Source organism: Ursus maritimus, unplaced genomic scaffold (assembly GCF_017311325.1).
Source record: "Ursus maritimus isolate PB19 unplaced genomic scaffold, ASM1731132v1 scaffold_29, whole genome shotgun sequence".
Taxonomy (NCBI): domain Eukaryota; kingdom Metazoa; phylum Chordata; class Mammalia; order Carnivora; family Ursidae; genus Ursus; species Ursus maritimus.
The window spans coordinates 35,246,084-35,259,985 of record NW_024425452.1 but is presented as its reverse complement, the minus strand read 5'-3'; positions in this window follow the sequence as shown (position 1 = coordinate 35,259,985).

Below are 13,902 nucleotides of genomic sequence, written 5' to 3'. Positions count from 1 at the left end.
AAAGAATAGTATTCATTTTTTAGTTTTCAAATTTTAAAGTGGAATTTTAAAAGAGAAAAGTGTCCCAAGAGTCAAAGGAACAAAACCTGCAGAATTTCAATTGAGGGGCGAGGTGGGGGTAGAAGGAGAGAAAACTCTGTAGTTGAAAAGCAGTTCTGGATAAAAGAATAAGAAAATTCTCTAGGGATCAAATCAGCTGTGGGCCAAATTTTAATCTCTATTCTTTTCCAAGTTGAGAAGTTCCCTGTTGCACATGTGCCTTGAATGTTAGAATTGAAACCCTTTCTTTGCCTGCCAAATCGCTGCCTGCCTGATTTTAATGATCAAGCTGTAGAGAAGCTCCAGTTATGATGGTTTTAAAAGAAAAGATGGAAAACCAGTAAAGAGATTTGCTAAGCAAAGAGGGAGTCAGGAAGGGAAAGTTATTTTAACCTAACAGTCTATAGAAAATAAACCATTTACCTTGGTTTTTGGCTAGTTTACAGCCAGTGAAAGGATCTGGAATATTGTTGAGACAATGGAAGGTGATGTGTTGGGAAGGCTCTGAAGTGAGAGAGGTACTAAAGGAGCCTGGGGTCTTTCTCATGAATATGAGAATTCCTCATAAATATGTTGTTCTCTGCTTCCTGCCAGGGGTGGAGACGTGGCTTTCGCATCTGCTTCACTAAGGTGCCTGTGCCACCCTGGCAACGCAGGTGACCATACTGCCTCTTAGGTACCCCTGGCTGCCCAGACATGGTCCAGGAATGGAAAGAACCCAGCAATTCAGAATTTGGTATCTCAAATGAGAAGTGGAGTTCAGAATCTCTTGTACTGTCAACTGACTGTAACTTCCCATGTGTTTTAGCCTTGCTTCCCTATGGAGATTGCCAGGAGCTTGAGGCACGAGTCACAGACATCACTCATTCATGCAACAACTGTTTATTGAGAATCTATGATATTGTAGTCATTTTGCTAGTGTGGAAGAATTTAAAGGTGACTAGCAAGCTCAAGGAACTTGGACTCTGTTTTTTAGTGTTTTGTCACTTATAAATGAATTTTCTTATATATAACTGACTCAATCATTAATAATAATTACGATAGACAGTTGGTCTTCATTATTTGTAGAGTCCATATTTGTTAATTTGCCTACATGCTAAAATCTATTTGTAAACCCCAAATCAATAGTCACAGAGCTTTTGTGGACACTCATGGACAGTGAACACTCAGAGCAGTGAAAAATCTCAGTTGCCCATCAAGTTCATTTCCAGTTGAGTCCAACAGGGAGACTCTTTGCCTTCTTATTCAGCTCTCATGTGGTCAATAGGTATCCTTTTTGAGGTCGGTTTAATGCCATGGTTTTTTTATTTTTGTGCTTTTTGATGTCAATTTCTCTTTTTAAAATGGCTCCCAAGTGTGGTGCAGAAGTCCTGCCTAGTGTTCCTAAGTGCAAGAAGGCTATGCCGTGCCTTACAGAGAAAACATGCATGTTAGACAAGCTTCTTTCAAGCATGAGTTGTCACACTGTTCATGAATCAACAGTATATATGAAATAAGGTGTTTTTAAGCAGCAACACACATAAACCAAGGTTTGTACTATTGAGCTGATGAAAATGTGACCAGGGACTTTCTGGGACCGGACCCTATATTTCCCCTAGAACAATAAGTTAGTATTTGCTGAATTCAGTGTTCAGGGTGATTTTGTAGAACACAATTACCATGAATAACGAGAATTAACTTTACATATTACACCTATTCTGATCGTACAGATGGGGCAATTGAGGCTCAAAAAAGAAATAACTTACTTAAGAATGTCACTTTAAGAGTGGAGGTGAGGTCCTAACCATACCATCCAATTCTAATTACAATTTCTTTATATTTACCAAATGCATTGCCCAAGGTAAACCTTCCAATACTGGTGGAATAAAACATGTGAAAACCTCTTGGGCTGGTTACTATGACAAGTGATATCTTTTGATTTTGATTCAGTGCTGCCAGGAATGTAAACTGTATTTGCAAAAACTGTATTTTTAGAGATGTATCTGTGTGTATGGAGAGGTAAGAGGCGGCAAGGTACCCAGTTGTCTTCTTGAACTATTTTGATATGTTGCCTGTGCAGAATCTCGTCAGCTCCCCGTCTACAGCCCCTCAGCAACTCTGAACTAGCAGCATAAGGCAGAAGGTATAGCTGTAACTCATGGAGAGTCAGGAGCTTGGGATTGGCTGTGGAGTTTCAGAGGATGATGGTCATGGGGGCGTGTGGAGGCAGGCAGGGACACTCAGGGAGCCAGCAGGCTGGTCACTCCCTCTGATTCTGGGCAGCATAGATTCATGGTTAGGAACACAAAGTCTGGTATCAGATTGTTTGAGGCTGGAATTCTACCTCGTTTTACTAATTGTGTGACTGCTTTAGCAAATCTCTTACTTTGAATTGCTTGCTCTCAGACTTTCAGGGATTAATCTAAATCCATGCTATGGAGATGCATAAGACTTAAGCACAGTGCCTGGAGCCTGGGAAGCCCTCAGTAAATGTTAGTTATTATTTCTTGCAGCTAAAATTGATGAGCTTGAAAATGCATATCTTGATCGTTGCAAGAATTGTTGAAGAAGATAGTGAAGATTCACTGACAAGCCTTAGAAATTAGGTGGTCTTGATACTATATATAGAAAACCCTAAAGACTCCACCAAAAAATACTAGAACTGATAAATGAATTTAGTAAGGTCACAGGATACAAAAGCAATGTACAGAAATTCGTTGTATTTCTATACACCAATAACGAAGTGGCAGAAAGTGAAATTAAGAAAACAATCCCATTTATAATTACACCAAAAGAATAAAATTCCTAAGAATAAACTTAACCAAAGAGGTGAAAGACCTATACTCTGAAAGCTATAAAACATTGATGAAAGAAATTGAAGACTACACAAACAAATGGAAAGATATTCCATGCTCATGGATTGGAAGAAGAAATATTATTAAAATGTCCATAGTACTGAAAGCAACCTACAAATTTAGTGCGATCACTATCAAAATACCAACAGCATTCTTCACAGAACTAGAACAACTAATCCTAAACTTTGTATGGAATCACAAAAAAACCCCCAATAGCCAAAACAATCTGGAAAAAGAAAAACAATACTGGAGGTATCACAATTCCAGACTTCAAGTTATACTACAAAGTGGTAATAATCAAAACAGTATGGTACCGGCACAAAAACAGACACGGAGATCAATAGAACAGGATAGAAAGCCCAGAAACAAACCCAGGATTATATGGTCAATTAATTTTTGACAGAAGAGGCAAGAATATGCAATGGGAAAAAGACCACCTCTTCAACAAATGGCATTGGGAAAACTGGACAGCTATATGTAAAAGAATGAAACTGGACCACTTTCTTATACCATTCACAAAAATAAACTCAAAATGGAATAAGGACCTAAATATGAGACCTGAAACCATAAACATCCTAGAAGAGAGCACAGTAGGTAATTTCTCTGACATTGGCCATAACAACATTTTTCTAGATATGTCTCCTGAGGCAAGGGAAACAAAAGAAAAAAAAAAAGACTATTGGGACTATATCAAAATTAGAAGCTTCTGCACAGTGAAGAAAGCAATCAACAAACTAAAAGAAAACCTACTGAATGGGAGGAGATATTTGCAATGACATATCCAATAAAAGGTTAGTAGCCAAAATATAGAAGGAATTTATACAATTCAGCACCCAAAAAACAAATAACCCAATTTAAAAAATGAGCAGAAGATGTGAACAGACTTTTCTCCAAAGAAGACATACAGATGGCTAGCAGATACATGAAAAGATGCTCGACATCACTCATCATCAGAAAAATGCAAATCAAAACTGCAATGAGATAGCACCTCACACCTATCAGAATGGCTAAAATCAAAGACACAGGAAATAACAGGTGTTGGTGAGGATGTGGAGAAAAGGGAACCGTCCCTCACGCAGTGTTGGTGGGAATGCAAACTGGTGTAGTCACTGTGGAACACACAATATGGAGGTTCCTTAAACAATTAAAAATAGGGGCACCTGGGTGGCTCAGTTGGTTAGGCCACTGCCTTTGGCTCAGGTCACGATCTCAGGGTCCTGGGATTGAGCCCCACATTGAACTCCCTGCTCGGTGGGAAGCCTTCTTCTCCCTCAGCCTGCCCTTCCCCCACTTGTGCTCCCTCTCTGACAAATAAATAAATAAATAAAATACTTCTAAAAAGTTAAAAATAGAACTACCGTATGACCCAGTAATCACACTACTAGGTCTTTACCCAAAGAACACGAAAACTCTAATTGGAAAGGATACATTCACCCCTGTGTTTATTGCAGCACTATTTACAGTTGCCAAATCATGGAAGCAACTCAAGTGTCCATCGATAGATGAATGGGTAAAGAAGGTGTGGATGGATTATTATTCAGCTGTAAAAAAGAATGAAAACTTGCCATTTTTGACTACACGGATGGAGCTAGAGAGTATAACGCTAAGTGAAATAAATCAGTCAGAGAAAGACAAACACCATATGATTTCACTCCTATGTGGAATTTAAGAAACAAAACAAATGAACAAAGGGGGAAAAAAGAGACAAACCAAGAAACAGACTCTTAGCTACAGAGAACAAACTGATGGTCACCAGAGGGGAGGTGGGTGGGGGGATTCGTGAAATAGGTGATGGGGGTTCAAGAGTGCACTTATCACCATGAGCACTGAGTAATGTATAGAAGTGTTGATTCACTGTATTGTACACCTGAAACTAATACAACACTGTATATTAACTATATTGGAATTAAAATTAAAAGATCAATAAAAAATAAAAAGAAATCGGATCACCTTTTGTCATTCTGGAATGGTTTAAGGTGCTGTCGAACTTGATATTAGCCAGGAAGGTGGAGGAGCTTTATAAGACTGTTGTTATTCCCATCAGTTTACTAAGTCAATGACTTCTACTTCTGTTTTCACACACCTATCCCTCTCTTATTTACTGGTTACTTCTCATGAAAGAAAAGTGCTAGAACTTGAAGTAGATAGTTTCTCAGTTTAACTCCTTTTTCCCCAGAATCCATCCAGCTCAGACACTTGTTAGCTGTTTATGGACTTTCATAAGAGAATCTATTTTATGAATAAAGTGTATTCCAAAAGGTTATGTACAAATTAGTTGTCTGGAACATTTACTAATTTCCTGATATAATGCTATAAATGGTATTTCCGGTTTTAGGCCCAATCAGATACATTTAAGGCCAGTCATTAGTAAACTCAAAGTGCTTATTAAACCCCTGTGCGTTCCAGGTTGTAGAAATTGAGGGCGTACGGTACGGGAGAACAAGAAGGAGATAGAAGGGTTCTTTATCCTGGGGCATAGATTGACTGCAGGGAGATTTCCAAAGTGCTATGCTTTCTGGGGAGTCACTCTCCCATCACCCTTTGCACACCCTGGCTCTTTCCCCAGCTCTCTGATCTTCGGGGCTCTTGGGCTGCAGCAATTACATATATTTCCTTTCCGTGAAATTACAGGTTTACTATTGAATATCTTAAGGACGGCTAATGCCAAATAGATGTTAAGAGGAAAAAATCTAATTGAATTTCTTACACCAACATACCCATGATTGCTAGTTAACTTTCTCGTGGTATCATATTTTTAAAGAAGGGCTAAGCAAATATTTATCAACAGAATTCTAGGGAGTTTAAGAAAGTAAAAATATACACTTAAGCAGAGCTGGGAGAGAATAAGGATATTTGGGGTAGGAAAAACACTGTAGGAAATACCAGTCTGTCCTTCAGAGCAGACATTGAAGCCTTGCTTCTAAAACTGGCCACCCATGCATTAGCCTGGGCAGGCGATGTGGTGTATCTTCCTAGATTGTCAATTATCCTTACAGTAGCTGATTTAAAATATATAAATATTAAAACAAATAAGAAGTGTTAGTTATAGGATGCTGACTCATTTGACTAACACATTAGACTTCAGTCACATTGCCTGCTCACGAGGGGTCACTTCAGGCTATGCTAGCAGACATTTGGGGGGCAGTTTGCAGCCTCTGGTCACCTGGATCCTCTGAGGAAACATTTCAGAAACCACACAGAACTTTTCCTGTGTTTCAGTTTCTTTGCTGTATGATCTCATTGTTTCTCTGAACGTTCCACGTTTTCCCCAAGGCTAGGGTAGGGGGAGAGGGCAGGCGGTGGGTCACTCTGACTTTAGGGTTTGCAAGTTTGCAAGTACTTTAAAATCTTCTAGGTTTCAGCCTATTGTGGTGAAAATTCTGAAACAAAACGAGCAAGACCGTCTCGACCCTGTAACATTTCCTCCACTTCAGTCACGATATCTCAGAGTTATTCTTGAGGGGGATGTCGTTAAAATAAGTAAAAGATGGGGGAGTACCTCATGTTATTGTTGATAATGCGCTGGAAGGTTTTTGGTAGGTTAAAAATGTGTGTGTGTGAGAGAGAGAGAGAGAGAGAGAGAGAGAGATTTTTTCTTTTCCCTCATTTCTTTAATCCAAAACGTTAGGTAAAATCAGTAACCTTTCATGAACAAAAGAAAATTCCAAGGACAGAACTTTCCTGGGCAGTTGAGGGGGGTGTTAGATAACGGTATGTGACCCCTGACTAAAGCTGACGGAATTCAGGGCTGGTTTGTAAATGCCTTAAATATACTATGATCTTAAATCTAGGTAGGAAGAGAAGTGGGATTTGGTTCTTTTCTTCCTTTCTTCTAAAAACAAAAAGGATTAAATCTCTTAATCTAGGCTTAGCGTAGAACCCAAACCACACGGCCTAATCAAGAACAGGAAACCCGCACATGTGGGTATCTCTATGGGTCTTCTATTTTCAGTATTAAAAACAGACCTGATCTCAGTGAGCCTAGAGTGGACCTTTATTAGGGCGGATATTTCCAGTTTGGCTAAAGCCTACCCTGTGGTACTGAGAAACTCAAAGAAGTGCGTGCACAGGTCACAGTCAATAAGGGGTAGGGAAGGGGAGAGTTAATTACCTGCTTTTGTATAGTGGAGAACACAGTCGTTTCTGTTAGTTCCTTCACTCAGCCATTTGTCTGTCTCTCATTGTTTTTTCTGTATCAGGAGGGTTGACGAGGTCAGGCCCAAGTAAAGAATGTGTGAAATTCACAGCTCCTCTAGGGAAATCCAGATTTTAAAAATTGAGGGGAAAACCCTGAGGTTTTGTGCATTCAACCACTGATCCCCCGAGGGCAGATTTTGTTGTTGTTGTTGAAACAAACCTTGCCCGTGGTCCAGTTTCTCAGGGTAGCAGTTAGGTGATGACTTAGGCCCACAATAAACTTAGGTGTATCTTGTGAAGATGTGAAGACTTATTTTAGACAGTTACATTTTGAAGGTCTTCTCTATTCTGGAAAGATAATATATGAATGACTGGGGAGAGAGGAAAGGAGGGAGAGAGGGAGAAAGAAACAATAGTTCTGGCTGCTCTATGTATAAAGCATTTGTACAAGAGCAATCATAAAAGAGCCCCAAAGATTATTTGTTTCGCTGTGAATATGACTTCCGAGTCCCCAGATTTGGTGTTCTCATTATGTTCATTGAGAAGGGACTTGGGCTAGTGAATTCCCACGGTAATTTTTGCCATCTTGCCTTGTACACCCTTGTGTGGTCAGAAAATTGCACGTGCAGGCCTTTAAGTAAAGATGGCTGCCTTTTAGAGATGGTGTGGGTGGTAATCACAATTGGTTCATTCTCAGTTTGCACATGCTAAGTCCTAACAAACAACCTTGGCAATGCTTCCTGGCTATACTCAGTCACCTTTAACTTGCGTACGAATGAGACTGGGGGTAGAAGGCACTGCTTAACTCAGAAGCAGTGGTATTGTGGTAAAACCCTTGGTGTTCTCATCTCAAAAGATCTCAAATGAATATGGTGGGTTGCTATTGTAACCATATTGAAATACAGACGTTCCTAGGAAATGTTCATATTGAACACTTACCAAAAAGATGAAATGAGGAATTCCCCAAAGTAACCCAAGGTATTCTGTGTCCTTGGAACCTGGCCTTTTTTTTTTTTTTTTTTTTTTTTAAATCCCTGAGGCTTGCTGCCAAAATTAGAGAGCACAGCAAGTTATCAGAAGAGATTCCGGCGGGACACTGATGATATCACCATTCACCGTCTTCTGCTGGAGTTGCTTGGTATGCAGGGCTCCACTGTGAATCGCAAGGTGCCACTCAGAATTGCAAACATGCTCACTGCTCTGTCGAGGAGAGGAGAGGAACCAACCGAAAAGAAGTTCTGCTTTAGAAATAGGAGGATGCTACAATCTCTCAGCATGATTCCTGCCTAGTTAGCGTCTCACTCCATCTCATAGCGAAAAGGAGAATCATTGCACCACAATCATATTTCTTAAACAGAGCTGTGGAGTTTGAGTCTCCCCGGGTCAGTGAAAGACTCCCTGGAACTTCTATCTCTAACTTCTTACGTGTGTCCCTTCGTAGCCCTGTTTTGCAACAGAAGGATGTTGAAAATGTCTCCGAGGAGAATCTGAATATAGGTCACAAACTCCTAATGGGTCTGGTTCTAGTTCTTGTAAATTTATGTTATATTAATGTAATTTTCTATTTTCCACCCAGGGCTAGACAAGCTGAAGTCCAAAAATACATCCCAAAGGAATAGCTCTCCAGGGTTGCAAATGAGTTTTCATCCTGTCTTATAGACAGCCAGTCTTGAAGCTGTAGAAGAAGAAAGGTAGGATATTTTCCCAGGTCCCAGCCTCACCTCTCTGCATGTTCAGCTAAGGGCCATGTGTATTAACTCCATCTCAGACGGTTACCTTCACCTGGTGCAAGGGTAGGCTGCTTCCCTCCGCCTTTGTGGGACTGTGGTTCTTGGATACTGCTGACCATCTCTCCACAGATCATGGTGACCACTGCCAGAAGCACACTGCCAACTCTTTTTTTTTTTTTTTTTTTGCTTTCAACGCAGTTCCTTTGCCTCATGCTGTTTGCAAAATGCATTTAGAACTGACCCTCAGATGTGAGCTGACAGTAAAGGAGGATTTACATGGTGTGTGTGCTCTGGTTGGGTCTCTTTCTTCTCTGCCACATCCTGCCTTAAGTGTGAGTCACGGTCTCCGATTCCATACAAAGCACCCTTTCCCTGAGATTTGAATCGGACTCTCAGGTTCATTTTCTTTGTGAAATTTATGTTCTGCTTGTCTCCTTGCTTCTACTCAAAGTCTGGAGATCTATGGCTGCTGAAGAAATACCAGGAGAGCGGCTGGCTTCAAGCTATGTGTGTGCCAAAGGAGTATTGTTTTTCCCAGTTACGTCACCTGCCTGATGGTCAACCTGATTCTTTCTGAAACTTTGAAGAAGGTTTATGGTGGTGCGAAGAGGATATGTAGAGCTTTGTTCTTTGGCAGAAACAAAACATTAGAAACTCTGTGCCAAGCTGCTGAGTTCTGAACCTATCAGGGGCGATGAGAACAGAGATGAGAGGAAGAGCAGGGGATGAGGAACGGTCTTGCCCCAAACGTCTCATAGCCCCTCTGAAAGGTACACTCCTTTGCTCCTCTGCTTCTCTTCCCTACCCCTCTCTGGCCTGCTTTCTGCCCCAAGGCCCACCTGCATGGACTGCACTGATGGACTCTGGAAACTTCTGGCTCTCTCTGTGCTTAGCCAGTGCAGATTAGAGGGAAAGGAGGGAATGAGGCCAAGGTTTTTATTTCCTGGCTCTGTCTCACTCAGGTTGTCTTGGACTGGACATTCCCTTTGACATGAGGTACTTTCTTCTCTCTAGAAAGCCAATGTTCTGTGACTCTACTACTAGTTTCTGGTACCCACTTCCTCCCTTTGACCCTTTGGGCCTAGGGGTGATGGCAGCCTTGTGGCTGTTAGCCCTAGATTCCTGCACTGTCCGTGCACTCTTCCCCTTCATCCACTTATGACTGCGTGCGATCAGTCCCTTTGAAAATCTCTCTTTGAATTATCTTTTTTTTTTTAAAGATTTATTTATTTTAGAGAGAGAGCAAATGAGAGAGGGAGAGAGAAAGAGCAAGAGCATGCACGTGGGGGGGGGCAAGAGGGAGAGGAGAGGGAGAATCCCAAGCAGACTTTGCACTAAGCCCCAAGCCTGACATGGGGCTCGATCCCACAATGCATGAGATGATGACCTGAGCTGAAACCAAGCCAGACGCTTAACCTACTGAGCCACCCAGGTGCCCTTCTCCTTGAGTGATCTTAATTTGAATATATATCTGGTCCGTTAGGACTCTGGCTGATAGAACCCTCTTTGAGTTCAGCAGTTAAAGGATTTATTTCACTAATAAACTCTTTACTTACAAACCAGATTCATCCTGGTAAGGTTTAGTCTGTATTTGTACTGGAGTAAGAAGGCTGAGTCAGGTTTTAGGGCATCTGGGATTTTTAACTTAGAGATCTGAAGGGAGGAAAAGGAAGGGGGGGATTTTTGAAGCGTGGTTGAGATTGGAGGGGTGGGAAAAGACGAAAGCCAAAGGCGGCCTCCATCACAATGTGTTGCGGTATGGTGAGGGCGGATGGAGAGTGCCCGTTGTTTCTCGACCTAAAAGCTTTTCTCCATAAATGCTGCTTCCCCCACCCCCGGACCCACCCCGTCACAGCGTATGTGCCATGCCCCTTCAGCAAGCAGATTAAGCAGCTTGTCCAAGCGCCCACAGTTAGGAATTAGTCAGGATTTCGGCCCAAAGAGTCTGACTTCACAGCCCAGGCTTTTAACCACTAAAGGTGTGTCTTTAACTGTGCGTGGGTCTTAGTGGTCTTTGTGTGTCCAGGCCACAGAATAAATGGAGAAACCATTCCTTTGGTAGGAATCTTGGGATTTCAAGCATTTCAACCTGGCGGGGCCGGAGAGTTTAGAAACATACGAAAACTATGGAGACTTACAAGAAAGCGGAGCAAAATCCATTTGGAATTTGTGACCACCATTCAAATGTTCCTCAGAGACATTTTTATCATCTCAAATTTGTGAGACTTCTTGTAAAGGGACCTAGGGAAAGAGCCAGAAACCACAGGGAATGTCAGGCCAGAGAAGACCTGTGAGGCAGTAATAATGACTTTCATGCTCACCGTCAACCAGGATTTCCAACTCGCTATCAACCAAGCTTGTCACTGAATCAGCCACCTACAGCCCCCAAACTCTTTATCCCGCTAATAATCCTCTAAGCCACTTAAGCCCTGGATTTAAGTATTTTTCAGCTGTTTTCCAGGCAGGTTGTGCCAAAGAGCAGTTTTGAGGTGGAGGTAGCGGGTGTTAATATTCGAGTGAAGCAGGTTGCCTGCGTAAACCTGAGGGTGTTTTTAGTTTGGGGCTCAGATGTAAATGGTCGGGCAGGAGAGCGGCACACCGCGGGATGCCTGGGAAATCTCGCTCAGGAAACAAAGCGCTCGTCTCCACGGTCTAGGTGCTGCCTTGGCCATCAGCAGTATCTGCTGAATGCACAAATCTGGTTGAGGTGAGCAGAGCACAGGTCTCTTGTGCTTCCCACACACCTGCTGGGATATTAATGCCGCTAGAGATAAGAGAGCAGCTGGGTTAGACTTACACAGGCCGTGGTTCAAAAGGCAATACACACAGTGTGTTTAGTCTAACGATTGTGAATTTGAGGTTTAATTTTAACTGAACCTCGATGATACGTTAACTTGAAAATTTATTAGCTGTAGCAGAAAGCAACTCTTCCAGTCCACTGAAATCTCTGACATGCGTTAAAGACAACAGCTGGTTTATTAATTTAGTCCACTTATGTGAAGTTTAATCATGCCCCAGCCCTCCAAAGGATCTTAAAACTAGATGCACAAAAATAATGAACAAGCATAGTGACTATTGGCGTTTCCTTAGTGGAGCTCTTGTGTTGAATGGAAGTCAGAGCTAATGCGCACTTTGGTTTCCAAAAAACAAAGCAAACAGACAAAAACCTCCAAACCTCACTATATTCTGATTGTTCATTCCTCAAGTTAGGCGTGAAGAGTACTTAATCAAACACCAACCAAATAAGGAGGACTGTTAACTTAGTATGTTTCTTTTTACTGTGTGAATTTAGAAGTAAAACTGTATCCTTTAACAAACCCTCAAGTCTAGGATGAAATTTAGCAGGATCCAAAAGTAGCTGGAGAAGATGTGTGAGGAAAAGTCTGGGCCACATCTGTTACCTTTTTATTTTTTCTTTTTCTTTCCTTACTTATTTTTAAGCCATTAAAACTATATTTCAGTCCACTGTCTTTTTTTCATATAACAAAGTGTTATTAATTTAGACTTTCCCAGATTAGACATTGTGGCATTTTGGACACAGTGGTTCTGACACCTTCTTTGTGGTATTCGTGAAGAAAAAGACTTGTTAAAAGAATAGAGTGCAAACATGATTTCCAAGGGGAATTTTAAAATTAATTAAGATCGAATCCTTTGCAGACTTTCTACATTAGTTGTATGCTACTATGGACAATTGAATCTTAGGTTGTACTGAGCAATAACATGATGAAATGCTTGTAGATCTTTGGCATATTAATTAAGCACATGCTTTTCTTCTTTAAAACAACCTCATTTGACTTCTTGGCCACCATTCATTAACACCAGTATATTTAAGGACAAGTTTCACACATTTTAAACTTGAGCTCTGTGATTAGAATGTTTTGCTTAAACTCTTAATGACTAATAGAGGAGGAATGGCTTATTAACAAACCTAAATAATTCAAAGGTCCACCCAAAACACAACTATGAAGTCCCCATTAAGCTCCCCACAGTGTGTAGGTGCTGGCTCTGCAGTGATGCCCCAGGGCCAAAGGACAGGGACTTTGCACGGTGGTGGTAGGCACTGAAGCCCAGGGGAAAACAAAACGTGTAGGGTGCCCAGCTATCCTGGCAAGAGAGTCAGGAGGCTTCGATATGGGTTCATGGAGGATGGGACTTTGGACTGGGTCTTGAAGAATTGATTGGGGTGGGGGGGAGGTAGGGAATGAAGTGTGTTCCTTTTTTTTTTTTTTTAAGAGAGAGAGCGCATGCATGTGAGTGGGGAGGAGGGGCAGAGAGAGGGAGAGAGAGAATCTCAAGCAGGCTCCATGCTTAGTGCAGAGTTGACGCAGGGCTCGATCTCACGACCCTGAGATCATGACCTGAGCCAAAATGAGGAGTCAGACACTTAGTTGACTGAGCCACCCAGGCTCCCCTGCAGTGTGTTCCTTAGAAATGCTTGTGAAACTTTGGGTTTGAGAGTGAGGTAAAAAGTTGACCATGAGACTGCAGAGATCACATCTTCCCAGATTCCCCACATGACAGGATTACAAAACTGTGTAGCAGGTTTGCTAAGAGGTAGGTGAACCATGTGTGTGATTTCTTAAACTTAGGGTGGGAAAAGTGCTTTCTGTGACACCCTGTCCTCCTAACTGGCCAGGTTTCACAGAGCTCTTAATCTGCAGGGATGATCGGTCAGGGTTCCTCACCCGATGTGGGGGTTCGGTGATTTACTTCCATGGACCAGATGTCCACTTCGGTGCTGTATTTCTGATGAGCAAGCAGTTCAGGGGCCGCGTATACAGGGCTTCCACACTGAGTGCTCACCGCTCCTGAGAAAGGCCTCCAACTTCATGGTATTACTCCATACGAAGTCTGAAAGATTTACAAACAGGCAGACCAAAAAGTTCACCTCCAGCCGAGAAGACTTTAATTCTTCTTAGCGGCAGTTGGGTAAAGAGGGTCTGTGAATAACCTGATAAAATATCCAGTAAAAATGTATTTTATAACAGCATTTCTTGTGGGAATAGGGATGCAGGGAAACAGGTTGAGACACTGTCTTTACGTAAAATCACTTGGTTTTTGGCTCTAAGTTCTTGGGTTTTTCTTTCAGCCAGCTTTCAGGAATGTTTTCTTTAGCTATGGCTGGCATTCCATGACTTGCCATTCACATTACACTGTATTGG